General features: G+C 45.0%; 1 protein-coding gene and 2 long non-coding RNA genes across 4 annotated transcripts in view; 2 read left to right on the forward strand and 1 right to left on the reverse strand.

Moving 5' to 3' along the window:
• The window catches only part of LOC136014912 (U6 snRNA-associated Sm-like protein LSm5), a 259,793-nt gene that overhangs the window by 194,547 nt on the left and 48,386 nt on the right, over positions 1-16,860 (forward strand). The window lies entirely within an intron of this gene.
• On the reverse strand, positions 3,727-9,889 carry LOC136014913 (uncharacterized). 2 transcript variants are annotated; one of them, XR_010612960.1, is made up of 3 exons: positions 9,730-9,889; positions 4,645-4,740; positions 3,727-4,037 (listed from the first exon to the last, which is right to left on the reverse strand). It is a non-coding gene; the product is annotated as an uncharacterized LOC136014913 (long non-coding RNA). The 2 variants fall into 2 exon arrangements; XR_010612961.1 differs by having other exon boundaries at positions 4,615-4,740.
• LOC136014261 (uncharacterized) lies at positions 13,671-16,181 on the forward strand. The gene is made up of 3 exons (XR_010612585.1): positions 13,671-14,277; positions 14,875-15,214; positions 15,886-16,181. It is a non-coding gene; the product is annotated as an uncharacterized LOC136014261 (long non-coding RNA).

Here is a 16,860-nt window from a genome sequence, read left to right on the forward strand (position 1 = left end):
TTTTTTGACACCTCCCCCTTTTTTTTCCTCTTACCCTCCCTCCCCACCCCCCCGGGGTTTCATTTGATTTTGGGGGGAGTTTGTTTTTAGTGATGGCTTTGAGTGAGGAAGTTTTCTGCCCTTCCCCCCTGGATTTTTTTTTGCACGGGCAGCGGGAGCGAGCGTCGCTTATCCCAGGTACAGAATTAAAGTGTCACGGGACTGCACCGCGGGCAGCCGCGCACACCCGGCAGCGTCCCTCAGGGCAGGACAGACGCTGCCGAGCCCCTGCCCCGCACCTCCCGGCCCCGGCACGCACAAGCCCGGGCTGGCAGCGAGGCGCTTCCTCCGCGCTCTTTCCGCGCTCCCCTCACGGGCCCCCCGCTCCCTCCCCAGCGGCGGCGCGGCTCAGGCGGCCCCGCTGCGCGCGCAGGCGCCAGTCAGCGTTGCCCCGGCAACCCCGGGCCGCCGCGGCCAATGGCAGGCGTCCCTCGGCGACGCGGCGGGAACCGGCGGCCAATGGCCGTGCGCGGCGGAGAGGCCTGCGGGGCGCGGGCGGGCTCGGGCGGTCACAGGGAGCCGGTGCCACGCGGCCCGCGCGGGCAGGGCGGGCATCGGGCTCGCTCCCGGAACGGGCAGCGCCAGCCGGGGGCAGGCCCGCACCTGCCGGGAGAGACAGTGCCGGGAGAGGGACTGCGGCCGCAGGGCGAGGGGAGCGGCTCCAAGGGGAAAGAGGGGAGACCGAGATCAGCTGCTGGGGAAAGCGCCTCACCAGGGGGGCGGTGAAGCACTGGCACGGGCTGCCCCGGGAAACTGCGGCTGCCCCGTCCCTGGCGCTGCAGGGGCTGGAGCAGCTCTGCCCTGCAGCCAGGCTGAGAGAGCTGGGCTGGGTCAGCCTGGGGGAAGAAGGCTCCCTAAGGGGAGACCTGAGAGCAGCTCCAGGGAACCTGGAGAGGGGCTTTGGACAAGGGGGAATGGCTTTGTTATAAATTGAGACCACAACGGATCATAATCCAATTTAAATTTTATTAATTATAGCAAGTAGAATATGAGCAAAACAGCGCTGGACGACAGGGGAGTCTGCGCTCCGCCAACTGCCGCCCTGAGCAGTTCAAACAGTCCCTTTTTATACATCTTTACTTCCGTGTTCATGAAGTAGTGGAGGTACTCTGCGCATGCTTCAGCTGTTGTTAGGGGGTCGTTTTCTGCCTCCTGATGGTCGTTGAGGCCGAAGTAAGAAGTCTTCCTCTTTTGTCCCATAGTTGACCCCTCTACTCCTATGTCCTAATATGGAGTTGTTCGTCTTATTTCTGCCAGTTCCTGGAGCATCTTGCAGTTATCTTATGTTTGCATAAGCGGTCTCTGGTTTAGTTGGTGTAAGCGATTGTGGTTATCTTATCTTGTGTAAGCTGTGTCTGGTGGCTGTTTGCCTGACCTTAACATTGGGCTTAACATAAATCTTAATAAACAATACCCTAGTCTATAGTTTCTCACAATCCCCCCTTTATCTTTTATCCTATTATTGTTTATTAGACGCTGCTTTCATTCTCGGTACTGCAAGCAAACCTTTTTCCACAATCCCAACATTTACCATAACACTCACAAGGTAATACCTCACAATTACAATAGGCATAACTTTCACGTGGCATAACGCATTCACAATAATCTTCATCCTCATTAATGGATACACTCTTATATTTTGCCCCAGATCTCGTAGTTCAAATAAGCAGTTTAGCTATGTCGAACCGTTCTCTAATAAAGTGTAAAATACAGCGTAATATACAAGGCCCAAATATAAGTCCCAAAACCAATATAATAAGCGGTCCTGCTAAAGCAGACAACAAAGTGGTTAGCCAAGGTGAAATATTAAACCAGTTTTCATACCATGACCTGCCCGCCTCATGATCTTTCTTACGTTGATCTAACCTTTTCCGGAGTTCAGACATGGTGTCCTGGACTACTCCCGTATGGTCAGCAAAAGAGCAACATTCTTCATTGAGAGCTACACATAACCCTCCTTATTTTAAGAGCAATAGATCTAATCCTCTTCTATTTTGTAGTACTACTTCTGATAAAGACTTTACTGAAGTGGCTAAATTTTGGATAGATTGTTCTATTTTTGCTAAATCTGCATCTACAGCCATCTGCAAACTTTGTAATTCTTGACCTTTTACTAGGGAGGCTATGCCTGTACCTGCTCCAACTCCGCCCGCTATCAGCAGTGTAGCTAAGGTTACCACTGTAATTGGCTCTCGTTTTTGTCTATTCAGATCTCCTTCAAAGTGGCGTAACACCTCCTCAGAGGTGTGATAGATTAGACGAGGAACAATAATCACCTGTACGCAAAACTGAGATTGATCAAACACGTTTAGGGATAGGCAAGGCGTTACTCCAATGTCTGAACAAACCCATTTAGCTCCTGGTGTCGGAATAGCCCATTTGTCATTTTTATTCTTGTGTTTCTCTATAGTGCGTTTTTCTATAGTGACTGTTCGGTTGCACAAAGGCTGATGCTTTTTGGGCACTGTACCTATACATTTTCCTTGACCTGTTACTGATTGAATAGTAATTCTTTGCGTATGGTTTCTCTGGTCATTCCATGGGCATTCTCGTGGGTTTGAACCATTAGACCATTGAATCCTACCTTGTTTTCCAATTGCCTCAAAATATGGTGGCCTAACATTATAACATAACCAACATTCCTCAGTTAAATTTGGTTTGCTTTCATTAAGGGCACGATAAGAGGCTTGCATTAGACTCCATAAGGGGTCTTTGGATTCTGACAACTTTAGATCCCTGGATACAATGTCATTAGAACATGGTGCAAACCTCTCATGCCAGATAATGAGGAAATGAAGGACACCGGCAAACACCAACATACTATGACCAATCACAGCCAAGGCCACTAAGTGATAAATGTACAATGTAAAAGCTATAAGCCAATGATCTCTGTATGCAAGGTATATAAGTATCCATCTGCTTAGCAATAAACTGAGACTTGTTGGTCATCATCTGATGAGCTCGTCTCCCGGCGATTCCCACATATACAGACTCAAGATATGTATTCGGAGTTGTGCATGCACATGGTGCCGTTTGGAAGGAGAGGACTGTTGAATTCACGAGGAAAAAAAACATTAAACATGCACAAGAAATACTGAGACTGTTGGAAGAGGTCCAACTACCTGAGAATGTGGCAATTATGCACATCAAGGCACACCAGATCCTCAGTTAAATTTGGTTTGCTTTACTATTCTAAAGTAACTTCCCCTATCCGCTCCTGATTCCCAATATCTAATTCCCCAGATACGGCCAACTAACCATGTGTCATCTTGGGGTTCTTTTATATTGATTTCAATTCTGGTACAGGACACGCTGCCACAGGGTATTTTAGGGTGTCCATCAAAATCATGCTTTGGGGGAGTGCAGCCTGGGGGTCCCCAAGTTACATCTATATGTTTATCTCCCCGCGTTTTCCAATTTGAAGCAATAGTCTCACAACCCCAATAGCCACAGTAAAAATGACCTGGATAATTACAGTAACTTCTGCCAGGGTTACTTGCTGGACATATATAAAATGCCTTGCATTGGGCCTGAAGCTTTGCTAGATCTGGGGTAAAAACAGGGGAGTCCTGTTCTATAGGTATCAGGGAATATAGATGCACGGAGAAATTCCACTTCCCTGGACCGATCTGAGTTTGAATTAATTTTGACCCTGGTAAATTATATAATTTCCAGGCCATAGGTTCATGAGGGTTTCCATTTGCTTGTGTTATTATCAATAACAAAACTAACGGTATACCAGGAAAAAGGGTGTCTGTCAATTTTGCTAATTTAAGTATATTTTTACCAGTCCTGGGGAAGTTCGGCCATTGCTGCTTTTGCGTCCCATTGTTCTGGTTCTTTTCTCCACAGTTCGTTCCTCCTCTGCCTCGCCCGTCGACTCGGTTGCTTCCAGCCACGGGGTGTACCATCTTCTCGGCAGCAAGGGAATTCTTCAGGAGAACAGCTGTTTCGGGCTTTATGCCTGTTTACATAGGCTTCCCACTTTGCAGCCTTAACTAATGGGGCAAAGCAAGACACAGTTAGTACTTCCCTTCTACACTTTATAATCAAAATTTCGGCTATAAAGGGGACTGGTTCATTGGAGTGGTAACAATAATATTGAGGGTTTATTCCTTTGGCAAAAATTTCCCACCACTCATGGGATTCCGTATAATTTTTTTTTTTTTTCTTCTTGTTCAGACTCTAATTGTTCTAATTTCCACTCAGTGAGAGTTCTTTGGATTTTCCAACACTGTGTGCAAACTCCTATTGGAGGGCATCCACATTCACAGTGTGTCCACCATTTATCCTGACATACCTTACACCTAAAACAAGCAAATGGATAACAATTGCAATTCAAATTATTACACCTAATTCGTATATCTAGAGTACGTATATTATTTACATTAGCATATCTTCTTATATTCACTATTGTGTGGTTGCATAAGTTTAGCAATTTCCTTTAACACAGTTTGTACGCTTCCATATATAATAGATAGAAAAAGAAATTATTATAGCAAATATAAACAGCAATACACACTTTATACCAAAAGGTAATGTAGCAAAATAATCAAATAAAGTCTCTATCATTACGTTATCTTTTCAGGGTTATCTTGGTGTCACCTGGAGTACTGATTACTTTCCAGTGGGGTCTCGTCACTGGGCCTTTAATGCGACTGGCATGAGTCCATCCACGCTCAGCAGTTCGGACAGCTGTTTCTGTTGTAAGCAAAACAAGATAAGGTCCCTCCCAGTTGGTTTTTAGGGTTTCTTCCTTCCACACTTTAATCAATATCCAATCCCCAGGTTTAACTCTGTGAATTTTTAAGTCCAACGGGGGTCGTTGCACAATCAGTCCATGTTCCCAAAGCTTGTTACGGTGTTCTGCTAATTGTGAAACATATTCATTAATCACACGGTCTCGAATTAAAACATTTGTTTGTGGACTTTCAATTCTATAAGACATTCCGTACACCATTTCAAACGCTGATATTCCTACATCTGCTCGGGGTCTAGTTCTGAGAATTAATAGTGCCATGGGTAGGCACTTAATCCATGATAATTTGGTTTCTATCATTAATTTAGTCAAAATAGTTTTAATTTCTCCATTCATTCTTTCAACTTTTCCCGAACTTTGTGGATGCCATGGTGTATGGTATTCCCACTTAATACCCAAGCTTTCTGTTAAATCTCTAACAATTTTTGACACAAAGTGTGTTCCTCTGTCCGAGTCGATTACTTCAGGTACTCCATATCGAGGTATAATGTGTTCAAGTAATACTTTAGTAACTTGGTTAGCAGTTGCCCTGGAGGTAGGAAAAGCCTCAACATAATGTGTTAAATGATCCACCATTACTAATAAATATTTGTAACGCCCTACCCTAGGTAGTTCAGTAAAATCCACTTGTATGTGTGAGAAAGGTCTGTATGCTGGGGAACGTCCTCCAAGAGGTTTTTGTCTCACGTTGCTTCTATTAACCTTTTGACAGGTCTCACAGGCTGCCGTGACTGTCTTTGCTATGTTATATACGCCTATACAGGCAAATTGTTGATTGAAATGATCAACTAATGCCTGGGTTCCCCAGTGTATTTTACTGTGTATTTTTGAAAGTATTTCGAGTGCTATGCCCTTCGGCAAGACTTCTCTCCCATCTGGCAATATGTACTTCCCATCTTGTTCCTTAGCTCCCATTCGTTCTAGTTTTTCCTTTTCTGCAGACTCAAAATCAAATTTTTACTAACAGGTACTTGTTGCATAGTCAAAATCATACTATAATTGCCTGCCACTCGTTTTGCTTCTGTATCAGCTGCATTATTTCCCCTAACTTGATAACTTGTACCTCGCTGGTGTCCCTTTATATGTACGACTGCTATTTTATTCGGCATTTTCAATGCCCCCAGAACTCGCCGAATTAATTCCGGGTGTATCAGTTCTTTTCCCTGTGAGTTAACAAACCCTCTTTCCTAGTGGTGTGTACTACTCCGAACGCATAGCGTGAGTCTGTATATATAGTTCCATCCTTTCCCTTCAGTGACACTAATGCTTTCCACAATGCATACAGCTCACAGGCTTGAGCCGACCAGCTGGCACTCAGGGGGCCTGATTCTATTGTCTTAAGTTCTCCTTTTTCCAACTTAACGATGGCATATCCGGACAATCGTTTACCTTCCACTATTCGTGATGACCCATCTATAAATAATACTTCTCCACATTGTAGTTCTTCTTCTAAGTCTGGCCTAATCCGTGTTTGTTGTTCAATTGTTTGAAAACAATTGTGCAATAGTTCATTACCTTCTCCTGGGTACAAAAATTCAGCGGGGTTAACTGCTCCAATAGTTTTCAAAGATAGTTTAGGGGATTCTATAAGTATTCCCTCATACTTTAATAATCGGCTATCTGTAAGCCATTTTTCTGCTTTTTGTTGTAACACTCCCCTGATGTTATGAGGCGCATATAAGACAACTTCTCCATTAAAGGTAAGGCGATTCGTTTCCTCAAGTAATACTGCAGCAGCAACAATGATTTGTAAACAACTCGGCCAACCCCTGCTCACAGGGTCCAACAGCTTTGATAGGTATGCCACCGGTTTCTTCTGTCCGGCCCATTCCTGAGTTAATACTCCGAATGCCGTTCCTTCATGTATGTTAACAAATAAATGGAATGGCCGCTTTAAATCTGGTAGGCTTAAAACCGGTGCTTGACTTAGCTCTCTTTTGAGACTGACAAACTGCTCTTGATCCTGAGGGGTCCACTTGGGTATTTTGTCTTGAGACAGTTGTTCATATAAGAATTTAACTTTAAAGCTATAATTTTCTATCCATTGCCTACAATACCCAAATAGCCCTAATGCCTGCTGAATTTGTCTCTTAGTGACAGGCATAGGTAATTCCAAAATTCCTTTAATGCGCTCTGGATCCAATATCTTCTGGCCGTTAAACAAATAATGTCCCAAATATTTCACTTTTTCCTCCACAAATTGTAACTTTTCTTGTGATACCCGTAGGCCCTTTTGTGCAAGAAAGTTCAGAAGTCAAATGCTTTCTTTTCTTACATCCTCCTTATTATTCCCTGCTATGAGCAGATCATCTACATACTGTAACAGCACGTTTCCCGTTTGTACCTGGTATTCTTTTAAGAGCTCTTCCAGGGCCTGTCCAAACAGATTAGGGGACTCAGTGAACCCTTGGGGAAGCACGGTCCATCTCAATTGCTGTCTACGGCCTGTCTCTATGTCTTCCCATTCAAAGGCAAAATAATCACGGCATTCTTCTGCCAGTGGACAGGCCCAAAAGGCATCCTTTAAATCAGCCACACTATACCAGGAGTTATGGGGTCCTAGTTTGCTTAGCAGTGTGTATGGATTTGCTACTACAGGGAACCGGGTGATAGTTCTTTTGTTTATTTCCCTTAAATCATGTACGAGCCGTTATTTCCCATTTGGTTTCTTTACAGGCAAAATGGGGGTGTTAAAGGGTGACATACAAGGCTCTAAGATTCCTTGTGCTAACAATTGATCAATTTCTGGCTTTAATCCTCTCCGTCCTTCTAGGGATATGGGATATTGCCTTACTCTCACAGGTATGTGGGGTTCGGAAATTTGGATTTTAATCGGTAGAATTTCCAGTCTACTAATTGTGTCCGGAGAGTACCAGACATCGGGGTTAATTTGTTTTTGATCATCCACGGTCAAAGGATAAGCAGACACTGTTATCTCTTGATTTTTTAACCTTAATTTCTAATTGCAATTCAGCAATTAAATCTCGTCCTAACAAATTAAATTCTGCTTCAGGGACGAGCAAGAGTTCACCCATTCCAAATTTATTTTCTGTTTCGAATACCACATTTTTGATTTTGCTTACTTTAAAGGGTTCTCCTTTTGCCCCAATTACTTGTACTTTTTCAGGGGAAACTTTACATCCCTCAGGTATTTGCTTAATAGTTGATTTCTCAGCCCCAGTGTCTACTAAAAAGGTGAACTCTTGTTTATAGGGACCTATTTTTAATTTTATCAAGGGCTCATGATGACTCCGGTCCCCTAAGATATAGGGCCCCTGACTCTCCTATTCCGTCTTCAATATTTCCTCATCCCTGATCCTTTCTCTGCAATTCTTCTTTATATGTCCCTTCTTTCCACAGTAAAAACAACATCTCTGTTCCTTCTGTACTACTACATTCCCTTGTTTCGCTCCAGCAGATTTATGTTCACTAGTTCGCCCTCTGTGATCCTCTCTGACCGCTGCTACCATCATTTTTACTTGTCGCTTGCTGCTCTCTTCTTCCCGCCTTACGTAGACTTTCTGAGCTTCTCTCAGTAATTCATCCAACCCTCTATTCTGCCAGTCTTCTAACTTTTCAATCTTCTTTCTGATATCTTCCCATGATTTTGCCACAAACTGGGTTTTTAGGAACGCTTGCCCTAAAGGGTCGTCTGGATTTACTCCAGAGTACAGCTGAAGGGCTTTCCTCAGTCGTTCCAGCCACTCAGTAGGGTTTTCATCTTTCTTTTGCATCTCATTAAATGCTTTATTGATATTCTGGCCACGGGGTACTGCTTCTCTAATTCCCTGAATTACTATAGTTCTCAGGTCCTGCATATGAGTTCTATGCACTGGATCCTGATTATCCCAATTAGGTCTTTGGAGTGGCCATTTAATATCTGCTTGAGGTCCCTGGGCATGTTGAGCATCCCACAGTCTCATTCCTGCTCGTCTAATCATATCTCTTTCCTCAGTATTAAATAATTGACCAAGGATAGATTGCATCTCATCCCAACTATAAAGGTTTGGTCCCAAAAATTGATCTAATCTTTCTGCCACCCCGAGTGGGTCCTCTGTTAAGTTTCCCATCTCGGTTCTTTTAAAATCTCATAGATCAGCCGGATTTAAGGGTACGGAAATATATCCGATCACAGGCTGAGGTCCCCCCATGGGTATTTCCCTTAGAGGGTACATCTGGGCTGCCCCTTTTTGACTTCTAGTTACGCATCTAGGAGGAGGGGAACAAGAGTGTTCCGACTCTGGTGGGGGAGTGGATGCTCTGGGGACCTCTGGAGGGGCTGTGGGAGCAGGAGGAGGAATGTAAGGAGGGGGGGTTAGAAGGGTTTCATCTAACTCTTCCTTCTTTTTCTTTTGTTTAGTTTTTATCTCATTCAGCGGGTAAAGTCTAGCTCCCGGTCTTTCTAGCCACACTTCCGCGTATTGACTCTCCTCAGGGTTAAGGGGTTTTTTATTATTAACCCAGAGGTTTAATTGCTGTCTTACCCAATCTTCTTCTGACCCATAGACTGGCCAAAAGACATTTTTAGAAATCTTCTTCCCTCCCCATATCTTAGTACAATATTCTATCATTTTTTGCTTATCTTTCCCTAGGGTTCCAGGGAAATATCTCCAATTGTCTAAGATTATGCCAGAGGGGTATTCTTAGGTACAATGGGTACCCTTCCCATGGGAGTCGAAGGCTTGCTGCCCTTCGCCCCCATCTTCTGGAATATCCACAAACATACACTCACTCGCTCCCCCTTGTTCCTGGCCCAGTCCCTCGCGGGAGATGGGAAACACAGTACTTAAGGGTCCACACTCGCTTGGTTCAGTATATCGAACCTCTCACTCGTTATATTCCAGGAAACCCAATCCCGCCCGAACGGCAAACCCGCGAACAATTTTGCCGTGAACAATTTCGCTCTGCGAATAATTTCGCAATATACTTACGCGTCCTGCATCTTCGTCCGGACTCCCGTGCACAGAATTTTATGGGATTTTACCGGTTTCTCCTTTGCTCATTATTCTAGAATTTAGGTTCGTCAGTAAGGTTGGGGTAAGTCGTTGGTCGCGGGGCCGCGAAATGTCGCGGGGCGCCTCCCCGGAGGACCAAAGCCTTATCCGAGTCACGGCCCCAGAAAATTGTTATAAATTGAGACCACAACGGATCATAATCCAATTAAAATTTTATTAATTATAGCAAGTAGAATATGAGCAAAACAGCGCTGGACGACAGGGGAGTCTGCGCTCCGCCAACTGCCGCCCTGAGCAGTTCAAACAGTCCCTTTTTATACATCTTTACTTCCGTGTTCATGAAGTAGTGGAGGTACTCTGCGCATGCTTCGGCTGTTGTTAGGGGGTCGTTTTCTGCCTCCTGATGGTCGTTGAGGCCGAAGTAAGAAGTCTTCCTCTTTTGTCCCATAGTTGACCCCTCTACTCCTATGTTGTCTTGCAGTTATCTTATGTTTGCATAAGCGGTCTCTGGTTTAGTTGGTGTAAGCGATTGTGGTTATCTTATCTTGTGTAAGCTGTGTCTGGTGGCTGTTTGCCTGACCTTAACATTGGGCTTAACATAAATCTTAATAAACAATACCCTAGTCTATAGTTTCTCACAGCTTTAACCTGCCAGAGGGGAGATGGAGCTTTAAGGTCTCTTCCAGCCAAAACCGTTGTGTCATTCCACAAGCTGCCCAAGTAACCTTCCCACACCAGTCAGTCAACAACAACAACAACAACAACATGGGGCTCTAACACAAGGTAACAACCACAGCAAAGACCATACCCTTTTCCAGGCTGAGCTGCTGCTGCTCTTCCTTCCGAAAGGAAACACACACAGCTGTCCTCTCCACACCTACTCCTATAAGAGCTGATCTGGCTGAGAAAAGGAGCACTGCCTTTCCCCACCCCAGGTTTTACAGGCTGGAGCCTGCCCTGATTTAAACAGCATCACCTGGACACTGAACTGGGATCAGCTGATGGATGGAGTGAGTCCTCAGAGGTGCTGGTGGGAACACAGCCAGCCTCAGGTGCAAGTGACCAAGGGGACATGGCAGGAGAGCCTTGCTGGAAGGGGTAGAAGGACTTGGAAGAGTTCAGCATCGAGTTTGGGGGTTCCCAAGGAGTCGGTTGTGTAATTGGGGCTCACCTAATGGCCCAGCAGCCTTGCAAAGCAAGTCAGGGCTTTGCAAGTTGTTCTGGATCAGAAGGGAGAGGGATGGATGTGAAAGAAAGTCACCCCTTCCCGTGTGCCTTTCTTGTCCTTCACATGAACAATACATTTACTCAGAGTACCAGGAATCTCGCAAACTCTCTGGGATTCTCCACAGACCCAGATCTTACCCGGTTCATTACGTGAGATGTGGAAAAACTTCACTCCTCTGCAATTTGTTGCTGATGTCTACCTAAAGATACAGCCGCTGCGAGGGAGGAATGGTCACCAAAAGGATGTCCATCAGTACTTAGTTGTGACTGATTACATGAACTTAAAAATGGACTTCAATATTCACACACTAGGGTTTTGTTTAATGGTAGAGGTCTGCAGTGTTGGTGTTACTGCAAATGCAGGGAAAAGTCAACTTGAAAGTGGGCACCTAAAAGTACTGTATTTGTGATGCTGCACTGCCTCAGGAAAGGCATCTCATTTGGACACAGAACACTGTTGCAGTGAGTAAGCATTTCTCTGGATTTCAGTAGACACAGTTTCCCACAGATTTAAGTTGTCATGGAAAGTTGCACATTTCCGAGAGCAAATACCCTGTGTGCTTGGTTAGCAGTTTTCTTAGCAGCCGAGTTGGGGTTGCTGTCAGGTATCGTTTTCTGCTGTGCGCTCCTCTTCAACTTCACAGCGAGTGTAAAAGTTGTTCCTAGGAGAAGATCACCTTTCCCCTAAGAATGACTTTTTTTGGTGTGCTCTCTATTATTGGCTTCCACTGTTCTGCTGCTGCACTGTTCAGGTTCTGTGCAAGGTGACTGACACATGGAGCGCCCCTTCCTTCTCTCAGTTTTAGTGATACAAGGTCTACAGACAATGATTTGCTTGTGCTTTTGTGCATTTTTGAAGTAATTTTTCCTTCTATATGATTCCCCTTCCCCAATTGTGCTTTCTTTTTTTTCAACTATTCCGGTAACAATTAAGGCTGAAGTAAGGAGCCACGCTGTTAGAAGCATCCAGTGGTTACCAAGGAAACCGATACTTCTGACCATCCCGTCCAGTCCGTACAGTCCATTTTCTACAATTTTCAGGGTCCTTCAGATTTAAGAGGATTCTCAGTTAAGTGCAGCAGCTCTGAAATGGAACAGAGTTGTTACGGATGCTTCAGTGAAGTTCCCTGCTCAATGAAAGCAAAAAGGAGAACACGGTACTAAGGTACAGAAGGGATGAGACTAACATTGATAGCATTTATAATGCACTTGGGTACAGCAGTAATACTGTTCTTGCAGAGTTGTGCAACAAGAAGTGGTTAAGTCCAGATCTGGTGTCACCAACATAAGAGGGACACGGAGCTGTTGGAGCAAGTCCAGAGGAGGGTCAGGGATTGGAGCGCCTCCCGTTTGAAGACAGGCTGAGAAAGCTGGGGCTGTTCAGCCTGGATAAGAGAAGCTGTGTGGAGACCTAAGAGCAGCTTCCAGTGTCTGAAGGGGGCCTACAATGATGCTGGAGAGGGACTCTTCGTCAGGGACTGTAGTGATAGGACAAAGAGTAATGGGTTTAAACTTAAACAGGGGACGTTCAGGTTAGATATAAGGAAGAAGTTCTTTACTGTGAGGGTGGTGAGGCCCTGGCACAGGGTGCCCAGAGAAGTGGTAAATGCTCCAACACTGTCAGTGTTCAAGGCCAGGCTGGACAGAGCCTTGAATGACACGGTATAGTGTGAGGCATTCTGGCCCATGTCATGTGGTTGGAACTGAGTGATCTTAAGGTCCTTTCCAACCCTAACTATTCTATGATTCTATATTGGATGCACTGGTCCAGAGGGCACCCAATGTAGAACATGCCCAGCTATTTGGTTTTTCCTCATACATTTGGTTTAAGAGCAGGGTCTGAGGATTTGCACTTAGGACCTTGTTGGAGTATCTGAGAGTGCTGCCTGCGAGGTCGTATGCAGATAGAGGTTTACATGGCTAAGCAAGGGGGGATTGCTATGTTGGTGTCACTTGTGGAGGGCACCATGTATAGCTGATGCCCAGCACCAGCTTTCTGTCCTGGCACCTTAGGCTTAGTATCAGGATCTGGAAGTTCGCAGTCCAGCGAAGTCTGCCCTTTTTTCACATACTAATTGTTGTTTGTCTTTGCGTGCTTGACAAGCAGAGTATCTGTGTTTAGGTAGCATAGGCCTGTGATATACATGGAGGCATCCGACTGGATACACTTGAAATTCCTGCCCTGTTATGGAGAAGATCAAAGCACAGTGGTAAATGAAGCCTGCATGAATCCATGATTAACCGGGAAAACAGCAGTGTCGGTGATCCTCCAGCATGGATCAAGCTCCATGATGCCTGTGCCTCTGCCCGGCTTCTGCTAGGAGATCCTCTGTTTGGTGAGATAAAAGAAATTAAGCTCACTCTTTGCATTTCTCCTGTGGTTCTGTGCCTGTCCCCACACTCTGACTGTGCCAACTTACGTTGTCATTACAACTACCCCAGCTAGCACTTTCTACACGCTTTGCTCCAGGGAGAGGCACAGCCTTGCACTCTCGTTATGAGGCAAGTCTGTCCTCACATTGCTCTGGTCCGTGAAGTGATCCTGTGTGGAGCCATGTGGCATCTGCTGATGCCAGAGGTTGGATTTGACTTTGTGAACGTTCAGAGTTACCTGGGAACTAGCCACACAAGAACTGAGCTAGCCCCCCTGCAGCCAGCAGCTCTACGTCCTCCAAAGGTTCATGCCCTCTAAGGCAGAGGATGGAATTTATTTGGGCTTGATTCTTCCAGAAGCAGCCCGTCACAAAATGTGCAATGACTCTAGATGTTGAAATAAGAGCTTTATCTGACTATAGACTGGTTTGGGCTCGAAGGGACCTTGAAGGTCACCCAGTTCCAATCCCCTGCCATGGGCAGGGGCACCTTCCACTAGAGCAGGTTGCTCAGTGCTGCAGTATGAAGCAAGCCAACTGTGTTTGAACAGCCAGTGATTTTTGCTCCAAGCCATGTCTATATGCAAAAGGACTTCCAAGAATCCTTCTTGCTGCAGCCCACTTGTGAATTAATGAGCAAATCTGGGTGGGGAAAGAAAGATAGCTGTGGCGTACAGCGATTAAAGCCCTTCTACCTGCCACTCCCCGCGAAAAGAAGAGCTATCTGAAGGGTGGGTTACTGTATTTACTCAGGGGAAAACGGCGGAGCGACTGCTCTGCGATCCGCTCATCGGGTCTGCCGCACCGCCCGTCCCATCTGAAGCGGGAGGTGGCAGCGATTGGTCAGGCCTGGGTGCAACATGGCGGCCACCGCGACCAGGGATCCGTCTCAGCTGCTGTCCCTCGGTGTTTGGCGGTGATTCCGGTCTGCAGCGGGACGGGACGGGACGGGAGGGATGGCATGGAACGGGACGGGACGGGACGGGAGGGGAGGGAGAAGAGGGAGAGCGTATTTGCGGGCACTTGTGGTTGGTGTGAGCGGCGCTGCCGCTTGGCGGGAAGCTTGAATGGGGTGGACGAGGCCGGGAGGCGCCTGCAGTAAACGAGGGTCCCGGTGGGTGTCTGTGGGTGCGGAGCAGAGAGCGGCTGGGGCGAGTGTTGGTGCTCGGCCGGCGTGCGGTAATGAACTGCGCACCCTGGCAGTGCTTGAGGCCAGGGTGGACGGGGCTGGTTTAGTGGAAGGTGTCCTTGCCCGTGGCAGGGGGTTGGAGCCGGGGGAGCTTTAAGAGCCCTTACAACCCAAGCTATGATTCAATGACATTAAAGCGTTCTCACTGAAGGGAACGTCTTCCTGCAGAGTTCCAGCCTCGGAAACGTGGTCGTGTGCTAGCAGTACAGGTGCACCTTTAAAAATACATTTCCACTGCACACAATGTCAGGCGTTTTGTTCAAAAGAATGCGCTGTTCTATGAAACAGTCTCTTGTACCTTTCAACTTTATTGTTTGTTTTTTTTATTTACAGAGCTTGTGGATAAACGCATAGGCTCCTGCATTCGTATTGTGATGAAGAGTGACAAAGAAGTTGTAACGCTTCTAGGATTTGATGACTTTGTCAGTATCCTTTGATGGGAATGTTTTATGCTTCAGCTCAATTGATTTATTGTATTTGAGAGGAGAGGTTTGAGTTCACTGGATAGAAACTTTTCGTATGGGTCGCTTGTATGACTCTGGTATTTTTGTTTTACAGATAGAATCACAGTTCAGTAAAAATGAAAATAACTTTGTTTTGATTTTAAGACTCTGGGCCTTATTTTCTTTGAATCCGGGTATTTAGATATGGTGTTAGAAGATGTTACAGAACTGTAAGCATTATTTCTATTTGGTTTCCTGAGGGAAAAATATTGTATAAAATCTAGAAGCAAAGTGGGTTTACATTTTTTGAATACTTGCCAGCTGAGTAGTTTATATCTTGGAGTTAAACTATAGGTGGTGATCTATTCAGGACAGCCGTGTCGTAGAGTAGGTGTTACATGATACATGCTTGTAATCAGGTTCCTTTTTTTAGCCTTAATTTTGCATGGGTTTTGTGTAGAACTTCCCAGTAGTTTGTTTGCCTTTACATTTCCTTAAGGTCTAAGCAAAGATTTTAAAAGCTGCAGACTCAGAGATGAGTATTTATTACTTTGCTGTGCCGTGTTTGTATTTGAAACCTATTTTGAGTGTAGGTGCTATTCAAGAAATTGCCAAGATTTACAGGGTGAATCCGTGCCTTTATGTACTGAGCAGAAAAGTACAATGGAACTTTATGGTTGCCAGGTAGCTTTCTTTATGCAGGTGGTCAGTTACACTGCAGTGTGGCTGATGTCTTTGTTAGTTCCAGCCAGAAGAAGGTAATTTAAAATCTAAACACCACTTTTGTGGTCTACCATGATGTCGCCATCTGCTAAAATCTTCTGAAGCAAGAACTGTCACATATGACTTTGTAAAACTTCAGTCTATGGCACTAACATGCAATTGTCTTATTCTTTTATAGCTGGTTCCTGGAGGAGAAGGACCCGACGTATAAATCGATACAGTTGTCATCTATGAAGACATATATATATATATATATATCGAATATAATATAAATAGAGCTTTTGGGATATGGGTGTGTTTGTTGGTTATTTATTTTGTTTATGCACTCTTGCAGTTGATATTTGATAACAGACAGGGATTTCCTTTTCAGGAAAGGTGCACTGCTAATGATGATACTGACTTCATAAGTTGAAATCATTACTTTTTTGTAAAGATGCACTAATCTGTCCCGATTAAAAGGCTTTCTTTTTATTAGTTACTGTGTTTTGTTACTTAAGTGCGCAAGTTAGTTTTTGTAACTGGTTGATGGAGTGGAAAATCGGTGTTCAGATTTTCTACATTTCTTGCATTTGTTTAAGACCCAAGCCTATGTAAAACACAAGGTGTTAGCCAACAGATTGCTGTTCTTTGGAGTACAGGCATGTACTAAGCTGCTTGAGGCTGTGTCACCAGAAACTGGTACAGTGCTGGAGAATGCTGAAAAGCTCTTCAAAGTGGATGCATCTGTTTGAGACTCAGCAGCCTTTCACTCTACTGGCCTTGAGGTTCAGCCCTCTTGGACATCTTTTGCTTGGTAGATACACTTTCTTGTAGTAAAGACACTGTAATAGTATTTGGCTAGTGAGGAGAGACAGAGCAGACTTGGTTCATGTTTTGGGGGGAGTGAAGAAAAAAGCTGGTGGTACTTGTCATCCATGTCAGTGGTGACTGCTTTCACCACTAAGTGGTGCTGTGTATCCTTAATTAAACTGGGAGCTGCTGTGTGTATGTTTAATTAAATTGGGAGCTACCTCCGCCTGCTTGTGAAGTTCAGAGTAGTCATTTTAGAATGAACATTCTTTTGGCTGCATCTGTTCTCCTGGGATATAAAAACTTGACAGATGTTTGGGGCAACTGCTACTTTAAGAGAATGTCTATAAAGTAAGGAATTGCC

The sequence above is a fragment of the Lathamus discolor genome, chromosome 5, assembly GCF_037157495.1.
Source record: "Lathamus discolor isolate bLatDis1 chromosome 5, bLatDis1.hap1, whole genome shotgun sequence".
NCBI classification, from domain to species: domain Eukaryota; kingdom Metazoa; phylum Chordata; class Aves; order Psittaciformes; family Psittacidae; genus Lathamus; species Lathamus discolor.